The sequence below is a fragment of the Danio rerio genome, chromosome 13, assembly GCF_052040795.2.
Source record: "Danio rerio strain M-AB ecotype USA chromosome 13, GRCz13ab, whole genome shotgun sequence".
Classification (NCBI taxonomy): Eukaryota; Metazoa; Chordata; class Actinopteri; order Cypriniformes; family Danionidae; genus Danio; species Danio rerio.
Window position 1 is genome coordinate 43,145,001 of NC_141033.1, and position 24,952 is coordinate 43,169,952.

A 24,952-nucleotide genomic window follows, 5' to 3' on the forward strand; every position below is an offset into this window, starting at 1 on the left:
ATCTGCATTTGACAGGGCGGCTGTGAGAGGAATTAGGACTAAACACACTTAGCAAAGGAATCTTTTTCTCCATGGATCTCAGCATGTGTGCTGTAGCAAAAAGCCTGTCGTGTGCATGACTGATTGGTGAGAATGAAGACACCTGGGTGTACGGCACCGACGGGTCTGTTAGCAATCAGGACGCCCCCTGTGCAGTCGCTGGCAGGTGGCAGGGGAATTGCAGTAAGATGCCCTGCCCCATCTATTTCTACTCGGCACAGGTCGGCTCTTTTGACCCTTTCTCATTACAGCTATCAGTAATAGGCGCGAAAGCCCCCTGCCAGTTAAAACAAACCATGGTGAGACAAGCACCAAGGTCATACTAGTTTTCACCTCTACACTCGCTACAGTTTAGTCCAGTTTAGTTAAAGCAAACCATCTGAGACAAGTCTAGGTCAGGGCGATTCAAGCTCTCAAATTGCTACACTTTCATGCTGCTTTTACAATGAAAGCATGTTGTTTAAGCTTGCTCTTTTCTGACATTGTCATTGTGTTGTCATTGCATTTAAAAGAGTACATTTAAAAAATAATCACATTTCACAATTAGGTTTCATTTTTTTATTGTATTTAGTAGCATGAAGTAAGAATGAATAATACATGTATACTATTTATTAATCATAATTCACTATTTACTAATGTATTACTGAAATCCCTAGTTGTGCTTATTAACTTTCGTTAATGCACTGTGTGAGTTAACATGAGCTATCAATGAACAACTTTATTTTCTATGCTAACTAATGCTGACAAATATGAGTACATACTGTAATCGATGGATTTGCTCTTCAGTGTTTGGACTTTCAGCAGTGAAAAGTAAATCGCACTGAACTGAACTTATCTGAACTTCAACTCTGAAAACTGGACTGACAGTTTCAATTTACTAGAACTTCTATGTTAAGCTGCTTTGACAATCTACATTGTAAAAGGGCTATATAAAAAAGATGTTGGTTTGTGTTAGTAAATACATATCTAACATAAACTAATGGAAGCTTATTGTAAAGTGTTATCAGAAAAAAAGGATAAAATAAGATTGCTATACGTGCACCCTGTAAATGTATACTTATAATAGTAATAATCACAATAATACACTAAAATACACAATAATATTAACACTTAATAATAATAATTAATAATAGCAATTTGCATTGCCCTATATTTCTATGGTTTCAATGATCAACATTTCCAAAAACACATTTTAGAAACAGTTTTATATTGTTGGTGATATTTAAATGAATGCAGCATTGTACATTGAACTTTTTAGAAGATCATTCACACACAACTTCGTTGGATTTGTTTTCCCCCATAAAACTGCACATATTCAATCACGGCTATTTCAATATAATTTACCAAGACATTTTATTAGGAGATGTAGAAATACAAATATTTAGCAGTTTAGTCTATTTAAAGTAGGGCTGCAGAATCTATCGTTTTAACATGGATATATTGCGATAATGTGCGCATCAGCAATAGTCACATCGCAAGATATGCAATGTTGAGTCTGAATTATAGTTGACCAGAATTACATTTTGTTATTGTATTTTTGCAGAATATATGATGTATGCAAAAAAAAAAAAAGTGAGTTTTTGTGTTGTTTGTAGTCTAAATGTCTTCATTTCAAAGCGAAAGCAAGTTTATTTTACTTGGCCCACTGACAGATAGTTTTGTTTGTTTTAAGGAAAAACATTAAATGTTTAGAGAAAAGTTTGAAAACAAGACAATATTTTACTTGATGTAAGAATTTTTAGATATTTGAACTAAGCCAAGAAAGAAAAAAAATATTTGCTTTATTATTATTTAAATTCAGTAGCTGGATACTTTTGGAATCCATAGCAAACCATCAAACAGTGCTATTCAAACTAACTCTTTTTATATTAATATAAATATTATATTATATTAATATTAATATAATATTATTTAATATAATATAATATTATTTATCACAGAAAGTTAAAATATTGCAATATCAGTTTTTTCCAATATTGTGCAGCCTTAATGCAAAGCATTCTGTTATAAAGATCATTTCTTTTAAATTATTACAAGGTATAATAATTATGTAATATCATGGTAACACTTTACAATAAGGTTCATTACTTAATGCATTTACTAGCATGAACTAATCATGAACGACACATGTACAGCATTTATTAATCATAATTGAACATTTAGTAATGCATTATTATCATTTAAGTCTCTTCTTGTTAACACTTGTTAATGCACCATGAGTTAACATGAACTAACAACGAAAAACTGTATTTTCATTAACTAAGGAACAAATACTGTATTAAATGTGCTGTTCATTATTTGTTCATGTTAGTAAATGCATTAAGTAACATTAACTAATGAAACTTATTGTAAAGTGTGACCGATATCATATAAATATAAACAACTGCATAGAATTGAAAGTTTTAGGTCTCTAAAGTATATTTAAGATTTTTTTTCCTTGTATGTGTGCTTTATATTTTCTTATATAATGCTAGCTAATAACGTAGCTGTACCCTTATTTAATTTTTAATATATTTTTTCTTTTCTACAGTTCCCAAAATTAGTTCTTTTTAACTATTTAAGCTATGGTTTTGGATATTGGATAAAGCAAAACCTCTTTTTTTTTGTATGAAAATCAGTCCACAATGTGAGTGTATTTGCAAAATCAGTAATATGTTTATGAATAACTTGGCGGCACCTTGGCTCAGGTGTTTTACTTAGCACTGTCACCTCACAGCACAAAGGTGGCTGGTTTAAGTCCCAGCTGGGCCAGTTAACATTTCTGTGTGGAGTTTGCATGTTTTTCCTGTGTTGGTGTTGGTTTCCTCCGGGTGCTCCGGTTTCCCTCACTGTCCAAACACATGTGCTTTAGGTGAATTGAATAAACTAAATTGGCCGTAGTGTATGTGTGTGAATGTGAGTGTATATGGGTGTTTCCCAGTGATGGGTTGTGGATGGAAAGGCATCCGTTGTGTAAAACATATGCTGGATAAGTTGGTGGATCATTCATTTGTGGTGACCCCTGATTAATAAAGGGACTAAGCCGAAAGAAACTGAATGAATGAATGAATGAATGAATGATTGAATGAATAACCTGATGTGAATAAATTTACATGCATTAATTAATTAATATGTATATATGTTTAGTGAAATAAAGCATTTCTTTTTTTTTAATTAAAGACATTTCTTTTTTTTTTAAATTTATATATAACAAACATCAAAACTGAAGATATCTAATGCTGAAATTACCTAGAAATTGAAATACAATCATTAAGTAAGCAATAAATTATTTGCACAAATTGCATACTTGGGGGTTGGGGATTTAAAACATGAACATTAGTGAACCTGAATGTTTGTGAAATATCACTCACACTCATTATTAAATTGACCAATCATGTCCTGTGATTCACCTTGAAAGACTGATGGAAGATTGTATTTAATGTTTTTGGAACTTTATATCCCTAGATTTCATCAGGATGTTAGTTTCCAATGCTGATGGACTGATGAATATCAGAATTCATAACCCCACCGCAGATGTGTATATCATTCAGTACAAGCAAACATATTAGATATGATAAATATCCGCAGTGCACCACTTTAAATGACTTATGCGCGCTTTGGTTGTGTCCCGTTCCTGGAAAAGTCTTTCTTTCGCATTCATTGAGTGAAGTGTCAACTGATATGCAGCACAATGTGGTGAAGGTAAATTCCATCATGTGCTGTAGAAGCACTATAGTTGTCATCGGTTGATGATGATCGGTTGGTCATGGTGCACTTTAGATCTCTGTATAGACTCTCAGGAGAGCAGCATTCATCATAAGTTCTTTTAAAACATCATATTTAAAAAGAAATAAGCACATTTTGCAACACCCTTAGAGTAAAACAGTTGAGTTTTACTATTCTTTTTTATGAATTCAGTTGATCGCTGGGTCTGTGGGGAGCAGATTTACCTTAGCTTAGAATCATTGAATCAGATTAGACAAAAATCATTAAAGACTTAAAGATAAAGATCCTGTTTGAAGCTTGACTCTTTTGTAGTATTGTGTCTTTCTTTTCTTTTTCATACTTTTATAACCTGTCTTAACACATTTTAATCCGTTTTTAATCACTTTTATTATTTGTTTTTGTTCTTATGCTTGTCTCTATTATTCCTGTTTATGTAAAGCACTTTGAATTACAACTGTGTATGAAATGTGCTATATAAATAAACTTGCGTTGCCTTGTAGTTGTGTACAAGAACAATCAGAACATGAAAACTCTTGGCTGATAAAGGATGCTAATGGTCGGGTTTGATTCAATGATTTAAGCTAAGCTAAGCTAAAAGTGCTTCCCCCAGACATCAGACGAAATTGTCTGAATGTATTCAAAAATAGTAAATAGAGTTGTAAAAATTAGGCGTTTTAAGCATTCCTTTAAAGTCTCTCATGTTAAAACTCAGCATTCAAAGCTATTTCCTGCCTGTTTTCTTTAAGACAAATGACAGGAAGTTGTCCAGTGAGGGCAGTTTGGGTATTAGCTTGCTAACAGTTAGCCTTTAGCCTCTCATTTTCATTGACAGCATCCAGTTTTCTGATCCTCCCTATTAAAATTAAGCAAATGTTGTGTGACAACCTCCTGTAATCTTTCTGTACAAAGTAAATGCTTAGATTTAAGAAAACGAGTGGCTTTTGACCAGATGCTGCCTGGAGTGAGATGCGTGGTGCCATTTCACAACACTGCGTCATTTGTTTTCGCTTCAAACGAGAGTGGGTTAATGCCCATGTTGTTCAGAAGAGTTTTTTTGGCCTGCGAAGCCCAAATTTTTGTCCCGTTGAAAATGTTTGCAGCACAGTTGGGCGGTCGTTTCAATGAAACGATTGCTGGAGTATTTTGATGAATACCGCATGGCAGAATTTCATTCGCCAGCCATGGACTAGTCTTCCTGTCCTCCTCTCTTCTTGTCTGAGCGCTCAAAGTGACACAGAGGGGTTTTGGAGTCGTTTTCCTCCTCCCCCAGCAGCAGTGAAAACACACATGTGTGCACTCAACACAAACACAGTGAGTGCACGTAGAATAGTGTGCTAATGATAGATCTGAGGCTCTGACAGATGTTTCTGCCTGTGGAGGAAAACACAATTTCTATTTTTTCTATATCTGAGACATTAAGCAGATACACAAACATATGCACAATATTCTCCAGAAGAGCTGAATATTTGTTAGTCATGCAAATAGGGTTTGTGAAGCCTGCAGATGGTCGACTCACAATTGAGTTTTCCTCAGAAGTTAATGATCAACATTTTAATTTGCATACATCATTTCATGAAAGGAATTAATTCATGCTGCGTGATGTAGGTTTAGCAATTCATTTACTTTTCAGCTTAGTCCCTTTATTAATCTGGGCTCGCCACAGCAGGATGAACCGACAACTTATCCAGCATATGTTTTACGCAGCGGATGCCCTTCCAGCTGCAACCCACCACTGGGAAACATACATACACTCTCATTCACACACATATACTACGGACAATTTAGCTTATTTAATACACCTGTGTTTTTGGACTTTTGGGGGTAACCGGAGCACCCGGAGGAAACCCACGTGAACACGAGAAGAACATACAAACTCCACACAGAAATGCCAACTGACCCAGCCGGTGCTCGAACCAGGTACCTTCTTGCTGTCAAGTGAATTTGCTACCCACTGCGCCTCCGTGCTGCCTGGTTTAATATTATAAATCATAATTGTTTTATGTTAATCAAGATTATTTTCATTTCATTAAGATTATTGGACTTTCTTTCCAGGACAAATTAAGAAAACATAAATTCATACACACACACAAAAAGATTTTTGCTGCTTATTCAAGCTGCTTATTTAAATGAGCTGAATTAACACATTTTTTGGGACAATTTAATTGTTTTTTGTTCAATCCATTTAAATTTGTAAAAACAATCAAGTTAGCTTAAACGATTTGTGTTTTGACAACATGAAGGACTTGTGTCGAACCCTGCATTTTTTTTTTTTTTTACAATGCAAGTAAGGTTTATTTGACCTCATCTCTGTATGTTATATTCTAAACAATGCTGTGTTGTTTTGTCCCAACTTTAGGCCAGATATATGCACTGAAAAAATGTGTGCTGTTTGATCAAACTGATTATTTAAAATTAGCTAAAATAATACAATTCTTAAGGTTTTGTTTTATGATCAATTTGCTTAAAATTGTAAAAAAAAACAAACAAAAAACAATAACAATAATTTTATTTAATATGACACTGTTATACATGGGTTCTTTTCAATGGGCTGAAGTAAAAAAATAATTTTAAAATTAAACAGTTTAGACCTAATTTCATCCTTTTTTAGTATATATTAAGTTTTTCTAAATCGTTTAGATAAAAAAAAAAAAATGATTTAATGTTTCTCTCGCTCTCGCAACTGTGTGTGCGCAGTCAGCTGCGAAGCCAAGCAAAATTAAAAAGGTAATGCAAAAACACACAGGAAGGCAAAAAGCTAAAGTTGTATCCTGGACATTTTAGGATATTTAGAAAATTCAAAATGGCACATCTCTATGGGTCTGCAGAGCACGTGAGGCTGTCTGTGAGCGTGTTGACAGGTCTCGCGCACACAGAACGAAAATGATAGAAGATTTTCCTCTACTTATTCGATCACGAATGTTTGGTTATTGGGCGGACACAAAAAAAAAGTGTAAAAAGATGTTGATAATAGTATAAAAAAATGTGTCTCTAAATATACCTGGGCGGCCCGCCCAAGTAAAGTCTATGTGTGGGATATACTGAGTTAACTTAATTCCTTCATGTGGTCCCAACTTAAATGGATTTTGTGGAACCCAGAATGTTTTACAGTGTAGACAAAAAATATGTTGGGCTACAAAATGTAATTTAAATATTATTTAAATATTAACACAGCATTGGGTTTGTCCATATTTGACCCAACTTTGGGTTATAATAACCCAGCATTTTTTTTAATGTATAAAAGCTTGCAAAACGCGTCTCTCAAAGCTAAAACTATACAATTTCTAATATTAGTTACAATAATTCTGGATTACTTTATTTGTGTGTGTGTGTGTGTGTGTGTGTGTCACTGTCATTATATAAACTAAAATATTTTTCGGAAGAGAGCATGCAAATTTGCATTTATTCTGTGACAGTATTGTGGAGATTCATGTTGAGCTAATTGCTGAGATTTCTTTAGCGTACGGCAAATTTACAGGATAATATTCTAAACATAACAATGTACAGCATATGCAAATATTTAGTTACAGATTTATTTAAATATTGGTACAGAATTAAAGCTGCATGGTAATTCAACATACTAATAATCATGATTGTTTTGCTTATCAACTGTAGTCATGATTAATAATCACTAATGCTTTCATTTGAGAATTTATACTGTTTTTTTTTTTTTGTAAGGATAAATTAAGGAAATATTGCTAAATTTCCTCCATGACCATATCTCACTAAATGATCAATTCTTAAACCCTGACTTGTATATAGTTGTGGCTAGCTATGTATGCTGGCTTTGTTCTGTGATCAATAATCAAAGAAAAATTAAATGATCATGTCTTGCAACAAAGTAAGCTACTCTCAGAAGCTTAAACAGAGAAATTCATAATAGTGTATATGTTTTCATAGTGTATATGTCTTTATAATAATTCAAATCTGGTTAAAAACAATTTTTTTTATTTTCTTTTTTTTACACAAAGTCTGTGTAAGTGCATTTATTAAACCACAATGTGTTCAAGACTCATATACTTACTTACTTTATTTATTTATAAAGTGCAATAAAACAACAGTTGCTGACCATTGTGCTGTACATACCTTGGGGTATAAATCATAAACAGCAAAAATAAACAACAGCAGGTAAAACGGCATACCACAAAAACAAAGATAGACACAATTAACATCAATTTCCTCCCAATTTTAAAGGATTTATTAGAGATTTTTCTAATAGACATAGGTGGCCCCTTTCCCCATATTGGGACCGAAACAGAAAAAGCTCAGTCTCTTTTTTTTCAGTCAGTTTTTTTTTTTTTTCTCTCCATTAGTTTGGGGATCTGGGGACTTTTAACATTTTCTGGTTCAACAACCTTAAACATCTGCCAGAAGTTTTAACAGTAATATGGTTAGAAAGATAAGACGGTGCCTGACCGTTTAATACCATAAAAACATACTGTACAAATTTAAACTCTATTCTAAAACATATCGACAACCAGTTTAGGGAGTACAGAATGGGGTCATGTGTTCAAACTTACAGGTGCCAGTAAGAAGCATATCGGCTGTATTTTGGACCACTTGTAGTTGATCTATATGGGATTGGCCAATACCTATATGAATTGAGTTACAATATTCCAAGCATGATGATGTAAATGCAGGAATTAATCTCTCAAATTCCACACGAGTTAAAAAGCCTTTCACTTTGGCCAATCATCTCAACTGAAAAAAAACTGATTTTCTCCTCCATTTACCTGTTTGTCAAAAAGAAGGGCAGAATCGAGGATAAAACTTACAGTAGATTTCTTACAGATGGTTTCATGCAATCAAAAATCACAAATATTACATGTAATCAAACTGAAATAATCAAAAGAAGAGGCAAGTTTATTTTTAGAGGACATTTCAGTGCTTTACACGAATTACTAAAATAAATATATTATACAACAAGTACAAGAAATAAAAAATAACAGAATAAAAGTGAATCAAAACAGATTAAAAACATGTTGGGTTTCCGCGGGGTCTTAAAAAGTATTAAAAGTTGATAAATCAATTATGAGAAAATTAAAACCTTTAAAAAATATTGAAAAGTCTTAATTGTGTTTTTACGCGGGTCTTAATTTTAGTTCACGCGTTGTCCAAAGTGTCTGACTCTAAAAAAGCATAAATGCATTTGTTTTCCTCTTAATATTAACAGCGGTGTGCTCGATCCACAAGATTGGTTCAGGCCAGGGCGTGTCAGGCCAAGCTTCTCCATCTGGGTGATGTCACGTAATTTGCGAAAAATGCGGGAAGGTGATGTGACGCTCTCAACATGTAGCGAAACCATAGAGCGAAACAGACGGCAAAATGGAAAAATGTAAGTTTGCATACTCCTGGTTGGAGAAAGACGAGTTTAAACAATGGCTGAACTCTGTAGCTGACCGCGTAATTTATTCTTTCAAGCTTTGTTTCTACCGAGCTTATCTGAGTTCTGTTGCATGGTTGTGTTCTTTTGATTTACTTAACTGCAACTGTTTATCAACAACTGTTTATTAAGTTGAAGGTTTGATCCTGACTAGAACTTGAAGTGGCGATGAGGCCTAAAAATATTCTGAGAAGGTCTTTAAAAAGTCTCAAAAAGGTATTGAAATTACCTTTAGGATTCCTCCATATACCCCTTACAAGGAATCTAAAAAAGCCTAATATCACTGATCTTTGTTTCAAATGCAAAAAGATACTAGGTACATTTTTTCATTGTGTGTGGGAGCGTGAGGAGGTATAAACATTTTGGGTGGAGGTGACTCAATATATTTTACATTTTATTTCCATTCCTTAATTCATTTATGTCCTGGATTATGTATATTAAATATGTACGGAGACAGTTGTGCTTGGTCTACTAAAGAAAGAAAATTGATCCGTCTTTTGGATGAGACGTTAAACCGAGGTCCTGACTCTCTGTGGTCATTAAAAATCCCATGGCACTTCTCGTGAAAGAGCAGGGGTGTAACCCCGGTGTCCTGGCCAAAGTCCCTCTATCGGCCCTTACGATCATGGCCTCCCAATCATCCCCTTCCACCGAATTGGCTCTATCACTGTCTCTCCTCTCCACTAATAGCTGGTGTGTGGTGAGCGCACTGGCGCTGTTGTCCTGTGGCAGCCGTCGCATCATCCAAGTGGATGCTGCACACTGGTGGTGGTGTGGAGAGACCCCCCTCATGATTGTGAAGCGCTTTGGGTGTATGGCCATACACAATAAATGCGCTATATAAATATACACATTACATTACATTACATTACATTAATGCAAGCAAGACGTTGTATTGCTTTATATTGAAAAAATGTTAATCGCCTCTCCATTGCACTTTGGTTGAGAAACCTTATAACATGCTTGGCTGTTGAAAAGCTCATATAATAAGGAAAAAATCCTCTGAATTTTGTGATATTGAAGAAGCTTTTAAATTTTATTAGAATTTTAATTATTTATTATTTTTTAAATTAATTAATTAATTTATTTTTATATTATTTTATTGTTAATTATTTTTTTTATAAGAATTATTATTTAATTTTTTTCTCCTAAACCTGTCTGGGGTAAGATTTGGGTATTGGGGTTGAATTATTGTAAAATCTTGAAAACTCAAAGACATGTTATACAAAAAAAAAAAAAAAAAAGAATCAAAGTCACCAATAGTGTGATCTGTCGGACGTAGCACAGTGCTCATTCAGTAAAGACACAACTTTTGTTTGTTTGTTTTTTTGGAATTGTGTTGATTATTCAAATAGGATGCTTTTTTTACGTCTGTTGTTGCATATTAGCTAATGAAGGGTTATGACTGTAATACTGATTGAGAGAAAATAATGCAGAGCTTAGTTTTGTTATATTCTTTCAACCCTGTACAAAAACAGTCGATGGAGAGAGAGAGATGGAAATATAGTGTGAACATTTACAGTCTGCGTAAAAGTGTGTGGCACGAGTGAACAGAACTGTAAATAAATGAGACACTAATACGCATAACAGACTCTTCAGAGTGTTTCCACGTTGGCCGTTGTTCAAGGCCTCGCTCTTGTAAATGACCATAAAACAACAACTGAACTGGAAAAAATAAAATGTGCCACAACAGAAGGTTATGAAGACAGAGTGGGCTCTAGACATCTCGTAAATGTAACGAGGAGCTGTCAGACCGCATAACTCTATATATTGCTGTTCAACTGGCCAAATGAAGTGATAAACTGGCCTTCAAATGAATCCGCGAGTAGAAACAGATAATAGGAGCATATTTACAATTTTCAAAATAATGAAAATAAACTGTGACCGAAAGTTAAGAGAAAACAGATGTTTACGATGCTTGGAAGGAGACGAAATTCCCTTCTGGGTATACACAAACTCAATTTAATAATGATGTTAGCGTCAAAGTTATCTGATGTGTTTAAAATTGAGTTTCAGATCTTAAGTGCCTTGAAAATTAATCACACTTTTATAAAATATTCAGTGTGGGTAACTGCAGCCGAACAGTGTTAATGAAATTCTGCAAGCTCACAGACTCACAGAAAGGATGCTAATGATTGTGTAATAGTTTTATAATCTGTTGTGATTCAGAAAGTATTTGTAGTACAATGCAATTATAGGATTCCATAAGTAAAAAAAAAAAAAAACAATCTTTGGGATTCAATTTAATTTCCCCGTAGGAAAATTTTAATTAATTAATAACTAAAAACATTTTATATGGAGTTTTATTCAAATGAACGTTTGTATTGGTTTAGTTCGACTAACGTTTAAAATGGTTTAATTATTATTATTATTATTAGAATTACTATTAATTTATTTATTTTTTAAAATTCTTTTGTTGAACAAATGAATGGGAAAAATGCTTTACATTTAAATAATTTACCTTCATACTGCAGTAGTGTGTGTGTGTGTGTGTGTATAAATATATATATATATATATATATATATATATATATATATATATATATATATATATATATATATATATATATATATATATATATATATATACAGTTGAAGTCAGAATTATTGGATGTGAATATTCATATTAAAATTACTGAAATTCATTCATTCATTTTTTTTTCAGCTAAGTTCCTTTTTTTAATCTGAGGTCGCCACAGCAGAATGAACTGTGCCACCCACTACCCCACTGTGTCACCAAGTTGCTGGAATAAATTATTAAATTAAATTCTAAACTACTGTTGAACAGTTTATTTATAGTGTAATAACGTTTCATAATTTTAGAATTTGTACTGTTTAAATTATGAAAGCATACTTTAAAGTATGTGAATTGAAGTAAAGCATCTCTCTCTTTCTCTTTCTCTCTCTCTCTCTCTCTCTCTCTCTCTCTCTCTCTCTCTCTCTCTCTCTCTCTCTATATATATATATATATATATATATATATATATATATATATATATATATATATATATATATATAAATAATTTATATCAGTACAGTGCTCAGCATATATGAGTACACCCCAAAAATCTCTCATGTAAATGAATATTTTAAATATGATGCTTTAGAGTATTGTATGTGTGCATATACATTAGTTTAGTACTGAACCAAATTTGGAGCCAATCTAACAAAATAACAATACAATAATGGTTCCAAAATGAGAAGCCCAAATTTAAATGTTAGGGGAAAAATATTAAATACAAATTTTCAAAAATAGCAAAGACCAAAAGAAACAAAGAAACAAACAAACAAACAAACAAAAAAACATACAATTTTGTTTAAATGCTGTAGTTTGTAGTTTATTTTATATGAATTTAAGTAATTTTGTTTTTGCTAAATATACTTTAAATATAAAAAAAACATTTAGTTTTTTATTGTGTAAAGGTGAATACAATCTACAAAATGGCTGTAAAATATAATTTTATGTAAAATCTGTTTTCTGAAAGACTATGTGGGTCAGAGAGCATTTGATTGTAGTTTTGCTTTGGATTATATTGTCCATTTTTAGCCAAATTTGGGGCAAGAAGTTTTGTATGTAGACGTTCCTTTTGTTTCAAAATCTAGGAAAGTAAAACTGGCGTGATATTAGGGCTGCACGATATGAGAAAAATCTTGATATTGCGATATTTTGCTTTTCTGTGATGTATATTGTGATATACTTTGTTGTGCTTGGAAAGAATTTTTGGTCACACTTGATTTTCAGGTTCAGTGCTCACTCCTATCAAACCATTTTGACTTTTGCTTCAATAAACCCCTAATTTGCTTTTTATTAACAGGTATTAAGGTAGTTTAGGTACTGGGTTGGATTAAGAATATAGAATAAGATCATACAGAACATGTCCTTTATATTTATATATATATTTATTTACTAATAAGCTGTCAATATCTTAATAACATGCATGCTATAATAAGCAACTAGTTAATAGTAAGAATTGGTTCCCAAAGTTTTACAGAATGTATTATTTTTGATTCACTGGCATGATTTTGTAGGGAAGTGACATCTCTTTAATGCTTATACCAAGTCACGCATCTTGGAGTCATTTGGCTGGCAATGCAAAGTACCAAATAATAATCCAAGATAATCCCAGAAAAGGACTTCCCTTTCCTGTGATTGTTATTGAGCCGTAAGCTTTGAGTCTGTGAAGTTTCCTTTTCATTTGATTCATTCATTTGATAGTGGTTTTTAAATGAGTCATCAGTCATTGTGCACGAGAACTGCAGTGCAGCAGCTGCAGGTAGTTTAGTACCACCCCTTCATAAACAAATATTAAACCGCTACGATTCCCAGAGACATCTGTGTTCTTACCACATACGTTTCAAGTCCTGACCTTTATTAAATATCAATAAAGAGCGTAATTGCATGAAGTGCTTTAACAAAATCACCGTAACAATCGCAAAATCTCAAAAGGCTTTATTTATGAAACACGAGCAGAGAAGATTTCTGTGCAAATCGCTTTGCAAAAACATTGCAGTGCAAATCGCTGTATTTATATCAATTGGATTTATGACTGTCCTACAAAGAGATTCGTTCTGCTTTGATTCAAGACTTTTAATTTCTCTTATTCTTTTGATTTGGATTCTTTGGTGCTGTTTGAATATTTATAGATTTTTAGGATTTTTAAAAGAATAATCAGAATGGTGAAAACTTAATATTTAAACTTTAGCAATTTTAATGCAATAAATAAATAAATAAGTATGTGTGTATGAAATTGTTTGATCCTGCAATTAAAGTACAAAATAAATGCCCCAAATGGAAAAAAATGGGTGTGCAGTGGGTAGCACAATGGCTCACAGCGAAAAGGTTGCTGGTTCGAGCCCCAGCTGGGTCAGCTGACATTTCTGTGTGGACTTTGCATGTTCTCCCCGTGTTTGCGTGGGTTTCCACTGGGTGCTCCGGTTTCCCCCACAAGTCCAAAGACATGCACTATAGGTGAATTGGGTAAGCTAAATTGTCCATAGTGTATGTGTGTGAATAAGAGTGTATGGGTGTTTCCTAGTGATGGGTTGCAGCTGGAAGAGCGTTCGCTGCATAAAACACATGCTGGATAAGTTGGCAGTTCATTCCGCTGTGGCGACTCCTGATTGATAAAGAGACTAAGCTGAAAAGAAAATGAATGAATGAAACAAATGGGAAAAAAATCACCTAGAGGACAGAAATAACTAGAAAACAAAAAATGTATGTAAAAAAATAATAAAATTTTCAGCCTCCTATATCTGTGTGATCAGTTATTTCACATTAAATGCAATGAAAATTAAATATCCTTTAGCATAAAAGTAAAAATACTGAACCTACACACAGACGCCTGAGAAAAAATCTTAAATTTTGCCTTCAGAACTGCCTTGGCATAGATTCAACAAGGTACTGGAAATATTCCTCAGAGATTTTGGTCCATATTGACATCATAGCATCACGCAGTTACTGCAGATTTGTCTTCTGCACAGCCATGATGTGAATCTCCCATTCCACCACATCCCAAAGGTGCTGGTGACAATAAGTACGGTGAACTTTTTGTCATGTTCAAGAAACCAGTCTGAGATGATTTGTGCTTTATGACATGGTGCGTTAGCCGGCTGGAAGTAGCCATCAGAAGATGAGTACACTGTGGTCATAAAGGCATGGACATGGTCAATACTCAGGTTGGCTGTGGCTATGACACAATGCTCAATTGGTAATGGGCCCAAAGTGTGCCAAGAAAATATCCCCCACACCATTACACCCTACCATACGAATGTTGCAGCAGAAATTGAGACTCATCAGACTAGGCAACAGTTTTTCCAATCTTCTGTTATCCAATTTTGGTCAGCCTGTGCAAGTCTCAATTTCCTTTTCTGAGCTGACAGGAGTGGCACCCGGTGTGGTTTTCTGCTGCTGTAGCCCATCCGCCTCAAGGTTTGATGTGTTGTGCATTTAGAGATGCTCTTCTGTATAACTTGCTTGTAGCGAGTGGTTATTTGAGTTACTGTTGCCTTTCTATGAGCTGGAACCAGTCTGGTCATTCTACTCTGATGTCTGGCATCAACATGGCATTTACGTCTACAGAACTGCCGCTCACTGGATATTTTCTCTTTTTCTTTTTCTCTGTAAACTCTAGAGATGGTTGTGTGTGAAAATCCCAGCAGTGAAATACTCAGACCAATACTCAGACCAACAACTATGCCACATTCAAAGTCACTTAAATCCCCTGTCTTCCCCATTCTGATGCTCAGTTTGAACTGCAGCAGATCGTCTTGACCATGTCTACATGCCTAAATGCGTTGAGTTGCTGCCATGTGATTGGCTGATTAGAAATTTGAGTTAACGAGCAGTTGGACAGGTGTACCTAATAAAGTGGCCGGTGAGTGTATATATATATTCATACATTTTGAACAAATTATAGTCAAATAATAACTAAATCTCTGTTTAATAGCCAAAGAATGCGTTTTACTATGTACTTTCTATTTATCAACCAGTATGTTTGCCTTTGTTCGTCTTCAGTTTCTTGTTCAAAACACACGTCCTTCATTACTTACACACTTGTAGCATTTCCCTCATTAAGTTGTCATGATTCATTTATTACTTTGCCTCTGAGCACAATTATATTTATCGTTTTTTAAGGAATTAGCACTGTTGGACGTTTGGTTAATAGCCAACATCACAAAGACTGAAGGAAGTGATTGTTGTGGCAGCTTGGCATTATGTGAGGTGAAGTCTGGTTATATATTGCGGTGTTGATTTCACCTGGCAGCTTCAGTACTCTCAGCCTGGTTGGACATTGATTTAACTAGTTTTAATGTTCCAAGAACGGACCATCTGGTTTCACCACAAGTTCACCCTGCATGTTGAACTTTCTCCAGGAGAATTACGTATGCATTGGAGTCAGATATTTGCTATTCTGAACTGGGAGTAAAGACACATTTAGACTTAGTAAATGTTTTTTAAGTAGACTGATTTCCTCTGTGCAAACCACAAACTGTGGATTTGAATTGAAACCGCAAACAGGAGGAATAATTGTAAGATTAATTTAAGCATGCTTTAAGTTAATTTTTTTTTTTTTTGCTTCAAATGTTCAGATCATATTTGCCTTTTTGTGCTGTAAAAACACATTTTATTTGGCCAAACATCTACAGTAATTTTACAAATATTTAATAATTGATATTATTAATATCACAATTTAGATTTCATAATTTATTGGCTATGGGGTGGCACGGTGGCTCAGTGGTTAGCACTGTCACCTCACAACAAGAAGGTCGCTGGTCCCAGCTGGTACAGTTGGCATTCCTTTGGAGTATGCATGTTCTCCCCGTGTTCTTGTGGGTTTGTTCCGGGTGCTTCGGTTTCATTCGGCTTCGGCTTCACAGTCCAAAGACAAGCGGTATAGGTGAATTGAATAAACTAAATTGTTCATAGTGTGTGTGTGTGTGTGTGTGTGTGTGTGTGTGTGTGTGTGTGTGTGTGTGTATGTGTGTGTGTGTGTGTGTGTGTGTGTGTGTGAGACAGTGAGACTGTACAGGGGGTTCCAAATACTGGGTTGCAGCTGGAAGGTCATCTACTGTGTAAAATATATGCTTGAATAGTTGGTGGTTCATTCCCCTGTGGCGCCCCCTGATAAATCAGAGACTAAGCTGAAGGAAAGTGAATGAATGAATACATTTTTTGGCTATTATTAATTTTGAATGTTTGTATGGAAGTGGAAAAATATTCTAACTTTATTTTTTTCTGAACAAGTTATTAAACTTTTTAAAAACTGTTTTAGATTAAAATATTGAGAACAATAATATCTCTTAGTTGACATAAACTAGTCTTTATTTGCTCATTTTAACCATAAAACCTTTGATTGGATCTTTTCATTGAAATGCTCTGGTTCATCCAGTTCATTAGAGACAGGGGTCACCAAACTTGTTCCTGGAGGGCTGGTGTCCCTGCAGATTTTAGCTCCAACCCTAATCAAACACCTGAATGAGCTAATCAAGGTCTTACTAGGTATACTTGAAACACCCAGTCAAGTGAGTTAAGGCAAGTTGGAGCTAAACCCTGCAAGGACACCGGCCCTCCAGGACCAAGATTGATGACCCCTGATTAAAGAGAACCTGTTGAAAGAATGATTTGTTTTTAAGGCTTCAATGTATCGTCAGGAGCTACAGCAATTTGTTGTTTTGCTTGTGTTTTTTGACTCTCTCGATATCAATAGACATTAGCTTTGTGATATAATGACTTTGTGACTTTGCATTTTGATTTTATGTATCATCATACCTGTCAACATTGGGGTGTGAAAATAAGGGATATGCCCACCATAATAACAACCCCCCCCCTCCCTTTTTAAAAAAAAAATCAGCAAATTACTATGTTCATTTGGAGCTGTTTCATTGTAAATAAACTGTCAAATGGTCAGTAATATGTTTTAAAATTATTATTAACAAAAGAAAAATAAGTATATACATTAGCAGCAAATACATTAGCAAACAGTTCAGCTTATTAAAATTAATGAAATAGAATCAAGCTAAATCTCATTAGCCGTTTCTCCACTGTATAACTTACACATTTTGATTAAAAAGCAATGAATGAATCTCAATTTAATAAGATTTATTTATTACATTAAATAAGTCGTGTCACTTTAAAAATGCACACATCTAACATTATAGTGAAAGCATTCAACTGCTTTCCTGACTTTTTAATGCTCATTTAAGAGGAAATTAGTTGTGTTTGGAAAAAAAAACCCACCAAAATCAACATCTTAATATGTTATTATTATTATTATTATTAATTATGTGTATATGTCTGTTTAAACACGCACCCAAAAAAGGCAGACTTTCTCTCCTCTTCAAATCGCGTGTACAGAATCCGTTTTGGAAACAGTGTCTATTTATCACTATGGAGCGCGTCAGCTGACAGTCATGCACCATTATATGACTGTTTTGAGGATTGCATAGGAATTGCGACGGCACCTTTAATCAAAAGGAAATGGAATCGCGCCGTTTTTAATATTTACTTATAAATGTTTTCATTTCTAAACAAAGCGAAAGCATAGAAGACTCACGTTTTAGAGCAAGGGGCGACCCCTGGTGGTTCTGCGGTAAGGGTTACTTATAGGGAGTCTCGACTGTTCAGAGAAAGACTGAAAATACGGGAGAAATACGGGAAAATGCCTTTACGAGATGATAGCGAGATAGAACAGTAAAATACGGGAGAATCAGGGGAAAAACAGGAGGGTTGACAGGTATGTGTATCATGGTTTTAGCTAAAAATCTTTAATGATCTTTTTGTATGGCCTGAGGGTGAGTAAATTATGTTAATTAATTAAATTAACAAGCTGTGCCTTTTTCCCAGAGCAGCACGATAACATAAACTTAAAAAGGTTTTAATATTAGTTTAATACAGGTTTTTAATCTGCCGGCAGCGAGCTCTCTGCAACTCTCACGTGGATGCCCACTGAAGTTAAGCAGGGCTGCGCCCAGTCAGTACCTGCATGGATAGGAGACCACATAGGTTGCATAGGAGAGTTAGGTTGCTGCCAGAAGTGGTGTCAGTGAGGCCAGCAGGGGGAGCTCAACCTGCTCTCTGTGTGGGTCCTAATGCCCCAGTATTGATGGGGACTCTAGACTGCTCAGGGAGCAACGTCTTTCGGGTGAGATGTTTAACCGAGGAGAATAGGAGTTTAATTCCTGCATTCTGGCCAAATTTGACCACAGGCCTCTGTCCATCATGGCCTCCTAACCATCCCGAGATCATAATTGGCTTTATCACTCTCTCATTTTCCACCAATCAGTTGGTGTGTGGTGTGTGGTCTGGCGCAATATGTTTGCCGTTGTGTCATCCAGGTAGATGCTGCATGTGTAAACAATGTGTAAAGAGCTTTGAGTGTCCAGAAAAGTGCTATATAAATGAAAGAAATTATTTATTTTTTTGTGGTGAAAAAACAAGTCTTGGTTCTCTTTTTAAATGAGCACTGGATTGCTTCGTTTGTCATGAGAACATGACCTAAATTTGAACAGACCCAACTGCAAAAATTATTGAACATTTTGGGCTAAATCAGCTGCTGTAGTCAGCTGTGATGTGTATCATGGGATGAGGACACATATTACAATGCTTTAGAAACAGCTATATTGTAGCTTGCGGACATACTTATAAAGAGACTTGTGATGTACCTTTTCCATTTGCAATGCATTAAAAGATTGTTCTTCAGATTGGTCCACTGCTATGGAACTGACAGTGATGAGCAGCCCTGTGTGTGAAAGTTGAAAAAAAACACGGTGCTCATGTGCACGGAGCTTCAAAAGATGCAAGATGCGAATGTAATGGTCACACACATCCCTAAAGCACGTGTTAATATTAAAAAACAATAGAAAAGTGGTGAATTGGAGAGGAAAAACAACCACACCTAATGCCGAGTTCAGACTGCATGATTTTCAAAGTAGTCGTGTCACAGATGTTTTCACACTGCATGACTATCTGGGCTAGCGTTTCGTTGCTGCTTTGTTTACACTGCAAGATGGATTGGTGACAGGGACTTTCACATTGCATGACTTTACTATAGAAAGAATCACCGACAACTTCATCCAAACTACGTCTCACAGCCAAAAAAACGTAGTTTATCTTTTGCTATTAACTACATAATGAGAAAGAAGCCTGTGTACATATTTGCTTACCTGAGTTTAAAAGAGTCAAACAGACTTTTCCTCCACAGTTTTCCTCCATTTCGTGGGTCCAAATAAACCGAAAATGAGCGCTTTTAACTTCTCCCCCAGCCTCCCGCTGGCCTGCAGCAGGTATACACACACACACACACAAGTGAAAGCTGCTCTCTCATTGGCTGTAGGCGATCGCTGATGTTATTTTCAGTCAAAACTCAATTCACACGGCATGATTTGAATCGCTGACAGCTCCAGATATTTAGCATGTCAAATATCTCGCAGGCATCGGCGACTCATCGGCGATTCTATCAGATCGCATCTTTGACAGTTGATACCGTGTGATTGTCACTCACGTGCATGAGCAGCGATTTGCCTGTGATTTCAGGCATTTGTCTGCGATTTCTCAAAACCTATCGGCTAACCAAAATCGGGGTTAAAATCACGCAGTCTGAACTAGGCATAACACTTCATACTAAATCATGATCATGATTCCTAAAGGAGTCTTATAGGGTCTAAAGAAGACTACAATACCATCATAACAGGCGCAAAAAATTATGCACTGTTACTTCAATATACTTTTGAGAACTTTTTTTTAACTTCCCAGGTTCTGCAGGTTGCCAATCTTAAGCCAATTGTAATGGTTTGTTTTGGTTCAATTTGGAATATCCCCAACCAGCGCAACCAGCCCTGGGGACCAGAGTGAGTGCTCCGACTTGCCCCCCATCCCTTAAAAACAGAGTGAAGTGTATGGAAAAGTTCTCATTATTTTTTTTATTATGTTTCCTAAAATATGAAGTTTGTATTCATTCTGATATCATGTTTCAGAATAGAAAATATTGTTGTGGATTCTATTTTGATCCAGTACAGCTCTTAGCATAGGAAACTAAGTGAATGTCAGTCTGCTATTTTCATATTCTGGCTGATCACAGGCTCTTGGCTCTGTCCTCCATGCTGTCTTTCACAGTTCTGTGATGTTCAGACGCACGAGAGATTTGTGGCTCATGAACGTCTCTTCTGATTTGTGCTCTCGCTGCAGCGTGTATCAGGTTACCCTTTTCTTCTGGAGCTTTTTTAATAGCACAGCTGCTGAACTCTTCCCTGGACTCTTCAGACTGAACAGAGACCCCGAGCTCAGTGGGTCTGCTGCAGAAATTTATTAAAACTGCTCAAAAGTATGTGAATTATGCGAGGAGCTGGCTAGATCTGGGTGTTACCACAGTGAAGAGGGTATTATTCATTTTTATTTTCTTTGTCAGTAGTTGTTTTGCTCCTGCAACACCTGTCAGGCATCATTAATCATTCGGATGCTTCCCACTGAGGTCATTTTTGATTATAATACTCAAGTGTGGTCTTTTGTCCCAAGATCAATACTGAGGTCAGAATTAAGACCACATTTTGGCAGCCAGGATATCACATGAGCAAATTCACAAGCAATTTGGACTCGAGAAGAAAGGTTTGTCGGTGTAATCATGTTTGTACTTAAGCAGACAGCTTTTCATGAGGAAATTTCTTCAACATACTGTACATTAGAACAGGGCTTCCCAAAGTTTTCAGCCTATGACCCCCAAAACAAGATTATAATAGTGTAGGATTTTTCATTAGTCTTGAAAAGTTTTTGTTTTCAAATTTTGTTAGTTTTAATTGGTTTTAGAAGCAGATTAACTAGTTTATGTTAGTTTTTATATTTTGAAATTGCTTAGTTTTAGTTGTTTTTATTAGTTTTATTATTAGTTTTACATTTTATTTTTCAATTTCTTTATGTAAATTAGGATATTTGGGTAACACTTTACAATAAGGTTTATTAGTTAATGCATTTACTAACATGAACTAATCATGAACAACACATGTACAGCATTTATTAATCATAATTGAACATTTACTAATGCTTTATTAACATTCAAGTCCATGCTTGATAACATTAGTTAATGCACCATGAGTTAACATGAACTAACAATGAACTACTGTATTTTCATTAACTAATGTTAACTATCATGAACAAATACAGTAGTAAATGTATTGTTCATTGTTTGTTCATCTTAGTAAATGCATTAATTAACATTAACTAATGAACCTTATTGTAAAGTGTGACCGATATTTGTTATGGTGCAAGATTCAAAATCATCAGAATAAACTTTGTATTGAAAAAACCCAACCAAAGATGCATTTTTTGACACAAGAACACTACCATCTAAAACAGGGCTTTTCAATTGGCGACCCGTGGGCTGAACCCGGTCCCCAAGGCAATTTGTTCCGGCCCTCCAAGATAGTGTGACCTAAATTTAGTTCAGTTGAAAAACGGCCGCTATAGTTATTAACTAACGTGTGTCTGTTCAATACAGCACAAGCTCCAGATCAAGGCTGCGCAGAGCGTAAGTCAAGTGACATTAAGCGAGTGGCGCGAACAACTGAAAGCATTTGGGTATGTTAGAAAAGGCCTTTTGTACAATGCACTGATATCGTTAATAGGGATGCAATTATTGGCCAATTTTACTATTAACCCTGCTTTTATTCAATAATGGCTTTTCAATGCCGCATTTCTGTTGCACAGAAAAAAGCTGCTGCAACTAAACAAAGTTATGCCAATATGCACGCACATTGGGTAATCATTGGGGGGGTAATTATATTACTGTCCTGTTCAGATTAAGGCAAATTATTTAATTACTGATGTCCATATAAACGTAGTCATTGTTATACTTCATTATACTTTAATTTATCATCAGGAAATATGGATAAAGATGTTTTGCCTGTATATATGTTTTTGACTCCCAAAGTCTGTTAGTCATTGACCTGCATTTTCTGAATCATCAAGATTCAATGTTTAAGCTAAAACTCTTCTTTAACGCCTGCCTCCTGGATGGCCTGATGGTAAGTAATAAACAGATTTTATTTTAGGTGAAGTTATAAATCTTTGGAATCACATGAGAGGGAGTGAATTATGACAGAACTGTCATATCTGAGCTACTATCCCTTTACTGAATATATAAAACATAATTCCCCCCAAACGCTATTCCCTTACCAAAACATTGACACTTTACTGGGAAAAGCGCCTAAAAGATGCTCTTTTTTTATGCAATATATTTTTATGTTTTAGTCATAATGTGACATAAAAAACTGTACATACTATCCATGAACAGCTTTATTCCAACTGTGTATGGATTTTGGAAACACCCTTAACGCTAACACACGCTCTCTTTTTAACACACACAATTGTGTTTGTATGGTTAGTCTGAGCAGCACTAGTTCTGCATTCCACATGTCAATATTCAGGCTTCTGGCAAATTCTCTGGATTTACAAATAAACAAATAGCTGGGCAGGAATGGGAGAAATTGGAGGCTGCAAATGAATATAATTTCTTGCTCTTTCTCTTTCAACTAAAAATAGAGGCCGCTTTTCTAATGCTGCATAAAATGTATACAACATTATTTGTCAGAGACCTTTTCATGGAAAATAATAGAAATGAAAGCATTTTTGGCCGTTCTGTGTAGTAGATCCTAGATTTCCAAACGTAAGCTTGGCATCACACTCTCTGAGAAACTATAAACAGTGTCAAAGAGCAAAACTTTGGAAATGTTTTTTGGAGGGACACCGTCCTGACGTTTTTTTTATCAATGGTCATATCTTGGAATTGAGCAATGACCTCATTTCGTCCCAGCCCACTATCGTTTATGCGTGATCTCAGACACCACACCAACAGTCTAGTCAATAATCCATTCTGCAAACAAAAATATGGCAAGAAAAAAGAAAACTTAGTTCCGATGTGATTGGCTGACTCTACAAAACTTTCACAAGTCACAGAAAATCATGCCACACTTTTTTTAAAGCCCACTGTAAGCACTACTCATGTATTTACATTTGTTAACAAACACTCATATCCAAAGCAACTTACAGTACACCACAAACAGGAAAAACAAGCAAACACTATCATATAGAGGCACTATATCAATAAGATATAGAATTAATTATTGCCTAGCAAGCTTTTTTTCTTTCTAAAAGATGTCCGAGAGATGTCTAATAGACGTTTTGAGCATAGTCGTCTCTGCTAAAACAAGGCTAAATTTGGGCTGTCTATTAGACGTCTAAGAATAGACCAAAACTAGACCAGTCATCAAATAAACAGAAATGAATTACTACACATATAGTGTCTGTCTTATCTGTCTGTTGGATGACTAGCCTAGTTTTGGGCTATTTTTAGATGTCGATTTATTTTCACTGACAGCCCAAGTTTAGCCTTGTTTTAGCCAAGCTGTCTAAGTTTAGGTGTCTATTAAACACAAAATTGTTTGTCAAATTTACACCAGTTTTTTCTGAGGCTCTCAATGACAAGCAGAGCTGCATGTTCATCTTCATTATGTCCAGAGATGGGAAATATGGGTTACTGTACTTGAGTAGGTTTTTCTGGTATCAGTACTTTACTCCACTACTTATTTTTTTGACAAGTTTTTACTTCTACTTCTTACATTTTTAAACCACGGTTGTTACTTTGGTTTTTATGTGTTTGGTGGAGCGATCTATATTATTTCTTATCATTGCGCAATAAAATAAATCAGTCTATAGGTGATAGTCTTTAGATTTGTTTATGCTGATTGAAGTTGCAGCTGGAAGGGCATCCGCTGCGTAAAACTTATGCTGGATAATGAGCGGTTCTTTCCACCGTGGTGACCCCCGATTAATAAAGGGACAAAGCCGAAAAGAAAATGAATGAATGAATATACTGATTGAAAGTGTCATCACATCCTGATAGCAATCCTTAAATTGAGTGGTTCAAATGTATTTATGTATTTTGATATTTTGTGGAAGACGTAAGACTAACAAAGCTTGTCAAATCAAAACAAGTCTGAAAATGACTTCCTGTCAAAATATGTAATTGCAATAGAAAAGATTATGTGATCTTGCTTTCACAAACACAGTTTTTTTGCTGTTGTAATTGGTAAAGTTTTCTCTGGAGTGAATTTTTTAAGTGATGTATTGTAGTGATGTTGTCTAGTGCACATTAATGTGTTCATTCATGGCGATTTACAGGGTGGAACGTAGGCTTTATCAGGCTAACTTTAGCATTTTCCAAGATCTCCTATCACACCTTTAACCAATTTAAGCATTCTCCTTTTCCCAATAAAGCATGCTCCTTATGTGTTGATGGTTTAATTAAACTTTTAGGGTCATTAAAAGCAAATGTCTAGCAA

At 35.1% G+C, this 24,952-nt stretch overlaps 1 protein-coding gene and 1 long non-coding RNA gene across 16 annotated transcripts in view; both read left to right on the forward strand.

Annotated features, from left to right (window-relative positions):
• hpse2 (heparanase 2) overlaps positions 1-24,952 on the forward strand; it is a 205,074-nt gene that overhangs the window by 45,817 nt on the left and 134,305 nt on the right. The window lies entirely within an intron of this gene.
• LOC147841168 (uncharacterized) lies at positions 15,421-18,527 on the forward strand. The gene is made up of 3 exons (XR_015506357.1): positions 15,421-16,577; positions 16,637-17,041; positions 17,198-18,527. It is a non-coding gene; the product is annotated as an uncharacterized LOC147841168 (long non-coding RNA).